This window comes from Giraffa tippelskirchi, chromosome 4 (genome assembly GCF_054371585.1).
Source record: "Giraffa tippelskirchi isolate mGirTip1 chromosome 4, T2T-mGirTip1v1.2.pri, whole genome shotgun sequence".
NCBI lineage: Eukaryota > Metazoa > Chordata > Mammalia > Artiodactyla > Giraffidae > Giraffa > Giraffa tippelskirchi.
The window spans coordinates 81,696,153-81,701,115 of NC_137278.1; the positions used below are offsets into that span (position 1 = coordinate 81,696,153).

General features: G+C 39.9%; 1 long non-coding RNA gene across 1 annotated transcript; it reads right to left on the reverse strand.

Annotated features, from left to right (window-relative positions):
* Window positions 1-1,788: 1,788 nt before the first annotated feature.
* On the reverse strand, window positions 1,789-4,555 carry LOC145547213 (uncharacterized). The gene is made up of 2 exons (XR_014083643.1): window positions 4,342-4,555; window positions 1,789-2,381 (listed from the first exon to the last, which is right to left on the reverse strand). It is a non-coding gene; the product is annotated as an uncharacterized LOC145547213 (long non-coding RNA).
* Between the last annotated feature and the right edge of the window lie 408 nt (window positions 4,556-4,963).

Genomic DNA, 4,963 nt, shown 5'->3' on the forward strand with positions numbered 1-4,963 from the left:
TTCCCAATGAGTCATCTGTTTGCATCAGATGACCAAAATACTGGCGTTTCAGCTTCAGCATGTCCTTCCAGTGAATATTCAGGGTTGATCTCCCTTAAAATTGACTGGTTTAATCTCCTTGCTGTCCAAGGGACGTTCAAGAGTCTACTGCAGCACCACAGTTTGAAGGCAACAATTTGAACTTTTGTTTTTTTAAATATCTATTTGTTTATGTATTTATTTATTTGGCTATGACAAGTCTTAGTTGCAACATGTAGGATTGAAGGCGTTCTGCCTTCTTTATGGTCCAGCTCTCATAACCGTATGTGACCACTGGAAAGACCATAGCCTTGACGATGTGGACCCTTGTTGGCCGAGTAATGCCTCTGCTTTTCAACACACTGTCTAGGTTTGTTGTAGCTTTCCTGCCAAGAAGCAGTTGTCTCCTGATTTTATGGCTGCAGTCATCATCCACAGTGATTCTGGAGCCCAAGAAGAGGAAATCTGTCACTATTTCCACCTTTTCCCCTTCTATTTGCCTTTGCAGTAATGGGGCCGGATGCCATGATCTTAATTTTTTTAATATTTAGTCTTAAGCTGGCTCTTATTGACAATATGTAGTGCAAATCTGCTACTGAAATGGGTCAATTTTTAGAGAGCTCCTTTGTGAAATAACAGAGAAGAACTTTCAGAAGAACTCATGTTTTCCAAGGAATTTGATAATGGACAAGAGAAATTCCTCAGGAAGATCTTTAAATCCTTCTTACTGGCTCTTCCTTTAAAAACAGAGTTGATCCTGCTAGAGAATGAGAAACTGATGCTACTTCCAAGAAGAAAGGAAGTTGAATTAACAATGTAAACTAAAGCACCTACATCAACATCTGACCTCTCCTCCCATACGTAAAACTCCTGAAGACCACCAGGGAAGTGGACTTCAGGAAGGAGATGTTCCTTGGGTGGAGTGATGTGGACAATCCCGATCAGCTTTAGGGTTATTTGGATCAGTAAGAAATGTCTCTAAGCTTATGTCTCTAGGTGATGGAGTAGAATGAAAACCTTGTTTTGCAAGGCTTAAGTTGAAAGGGTGAGACGTTGCAGACAAGCAGAGGTGGTCCTTTCACCTCAAGGAGATCTGCTATTGCATTCTCTCATCTGTATGTGAGACCATAAATCCACAGGGCAGGAGAAAGTCTCACCCCATGGCTTATTCTTCGTACAGCTTTCTCTGGAGGAATCATATGCTTGTTTCTAAATTCCTCATGCCTATCCTCTGGGCCACAGGTCAGACCCCAGTGGGCAGCAAACACCAGACCATCCTTGCAAAAGACTTCGCTAGCATTTGGACAGGGTTAAAAGATTCTAAAGGGTGCTGACTAAAGAAGGTTGACCATCTCTGGCTCTACCAGGATTGAGTCACTAGCTATTGCTACCATTGACCTTTAACATACCCTGAAAGGAGTTTAGGGAGGAAATTAGGAATGAGACATTCTGTGCTCTGAGAAAACTGGCAGAACAGGCCTTCAGATAGATATTTTCAGGAGAAAATTTTTATGAATCTGAATTCTTGCATCTTCCCATACTTGAGAAAGCATTAAAACCATTAGCTAAGATGTCTGCTCCTAATGACTGGCAGCAACCTTCTACTGACGTATGCTTTGTTGCGTGTGTACCTACTTTGCCAGAATCACGTAAATACTGACCTCCCCTTTACCTCTTTGGAACAGTTTCTCAGAGCTACTGAGAGGTTTTCTCCCAGGCTACAGTCCTCAGTAAGACCTTGTACAGAGACATTTAGACTCAGCTCACAGCTTTTACATTGTGCAGTTTTTTTAATTTGACAATGTCATTTCATTCCAAGTTTTCTGAGACATTTCTCACTTAATGTAAGATATCAGCAGAGGCCTGTGGACCCTTTGTCCATGAGTTCCATGCACCATCTCTGAGGCTGCCCTAGTAACACTCGTGAGTCTTTGCTAACTTTGAGATCATGCAGCACTCTAAACTTTCATTATCTTTTGAGATCATCTGTCTGTGGGACGGGTCATTACATTAGTAAAATTTTGGAATGCCACGTGCCCAGAAAATTCCTAGGAAGAATGTGGTCATAAAAATAAAATCACACTATTTAAAAAAGACAATAAGCAACAACAACAGAGAGAAAAACATAAATTAAGATGATAAAACACATCTATTGGGAATGACTGGGGTGAGGCAGAGAGCCCTTTCTACATGCCAAACTGAAATGTTCTATTAAGTTTTAAGAAATCACATATACAGCAGATATAAATTAAATTAACTGTGAGGCCATAAAATAGAGCAGCTGTTCTCCATCTCCTCTGATGATAGAACAAGAGGAAGAGGCTGGTCAGAGGTAAGGAAGACTTTCTTCTTGGCGGTGAGCACTGTAAAACATCAAGGGGATAATGAGGAGAAGCAGGAGACCTGGAAAACCATCTTCTCTGATACACATTTAAAAGACACATATTACAGGAATTTTACATGCAAATTGAAGTCTTTTGCCCTTGACCAAGATTTCATAACAGCCCTCCATTTCTCTGTACATTCAGCTATTCCTCTCTAAATAAAGCCCTTTCCAAATATGACAAGAATACAAGTGTACATCTAAGACCATTGTGAAAACCAATCAGCAACTGTGAATCCCAAGTGAAAATGATAATCTAGTCCTGCTCTGTAGTAGCTTGGCCTAAGGTTGAGGGACTGCATGATTTAAGGGATCTCTGACCCCAGAGGTGGCAAGCTGAGTTAGCAGCTGAGTTAACCAGACACACATAATGCCTGGATCACCCCTGTCTCTACTTGCCAGTCTGACTTTCCCTAAAATGTTGCATTTGTGAAGATGGTCGATCACGTCTGCTTTGCCCACCAACCGTGCACCATCACTTCTGGCTTCCACTCCCCAGGGCTTTGGAAGCAGGAAACGGAATGGTAGATAAGAAGAAAGAAAGGATGTGATGTTCCGTATGTGTTTCCATATGTGTTCTAAAACACACTCTGGAATAGAGAGTATCCAGGATAAACAAAACAATTTTGAAGAATGAGGAATAAATTTGGTGGAATCATACTTCCTGATTTCAAATTTTTACTGTATAGTTATAGTAACCCATGCTGGCATAAGGGTAGTTATATAGATCAATGGAATAGAATTGTCAGACCAGAAATAAATCCTTACATTAAGGTCAATTGGATTTTGACAGGTATATCAATCAGCTTTCCTTCAAGAAACAGAACCAACAGGATATATGTATGTGTAAGTTGAGATTTATTTTCAGAAATTGGTTCATGTAATGTGGAAGATGGCAAGTTTGAAATTTGTAGGGCAGGTCAGTAGGCTGAAACTATAGGCAAGATTTCTATGTTACAGTCTTGAGGCAGAATTCCTTCTTCTCCAGGAAACCTCCATTTTTACTCTTAACGCTTTCAGCTGATTAGATAAGGCTGAATAACCTACAATATCAAAGATACTGTCTTATCAACTTGAAGTTAACTGACTGTGTATGTTAATCACATCTATAAAATATTTTCACAGTAACAGCTACACTAAGTGTTTGAACAAATGACTCAACACCATAATCAAGCCAAGCTGACACATAAAATTTAACCATCAAGACAATTATAAGACTATTCTTTCTCTTGAAGGGTGTCAAGACAATTTAATAGGGAAAGAATAGTCTTTTCAACAAATGGTTCTGGGGAAACTGGATTTCCACTTGTTAAGGTATGAATTTGGACTCTTTCCTCATACCATATCCAAAGCATAATTCAGAATCCATTAGAGACCTAAATATAAGACCTAAACTATAAAATTCTTAGAAGAAAACATAGAAGTAAATTATGACCTTGGATTAGGGAATGGTTTGTTATGACACTAAAACCACAAGTGACAGAAGAAAAAATAAATTAAACTTCATCAAGATAAAAACTTTGTGTTCTGAAGGATATCATCAAGATGATAAAATGGATAACCCATAGAAAGGAGAAAATATTAGCAAATGTAAATGTGTCTGGCATAAATCTAACAAGGGTTTTATAATCAGAATATATAAAGAATAGTTACAACTCAATAATGTAAAAATAAATAATCCAATTTAAAAATGGGCAAAGATTTGAATGGCTATTTCTCCAAAGAAGACATATAAATGGCCTAGAGCAGGGCCTGTCCATCTAGAAGTTATCTTGGTTTCTATTTCTTTGCTTTTTCAAAATTCCCAAAATTCCTTAATCTCCAAAGGTCAAGAGGAGCAAGGTGAGGGCTCCACATCTGTCTGATGAGTTAATCACTCACTTATCCATTTGTTTGAATCATTCATCCATTTTCTCAATGGATACTTCTTAAACACTTACTATGTGCCAGTCGTTCTACTGAATGTGGAGATCCTCAGGGTATCTAGGTGCATAATTTTAAAGTACAGGTAGAAAAGACTTGGGGCTTCCCTGGTAGCTCAGTGGTAAAGAGTCCATCTGCCAATGCAGGAGACATGGATTCAATCCCTGGGTTGGGAAGGTCCTTGGAGAAGGAAATGGCAACCCACTCCAGTATTCTTGCCTGGGAGATCCCGTGGACACAGGAGCCTGGCAGGCTACAGTCAATGAGGTCACAAAGAGTTGGACATCACTTAGCAACTAAACAACAACAAAGAAAAGACTAAGGCACAGTCCCTACCCTCAAGGAATTCACAGAGTTGCTTCATGCTTAGTCGCGCAGTCGTGTTGGACTCTTTGCGACCCCATGGACTGTAGCCTGACAGGCTCCTCTGTCCATGGAATTTTCTAAGCAAGAATACTGGAGTGGGCCATTTCCTCCTCCAGGGGATCTTCCCAACCCAGGGATTGAACACATGCCTCCTGCAGCTCCTGCAATTCTTTATTGCAGGAGAATTGCAGGTGAATTCTTTACGGCTGAGCCATAGGATAGCAGTAGTAACGGAGTTGCTTATCAGACAAATAAGCATTTCCAGGAGATGGG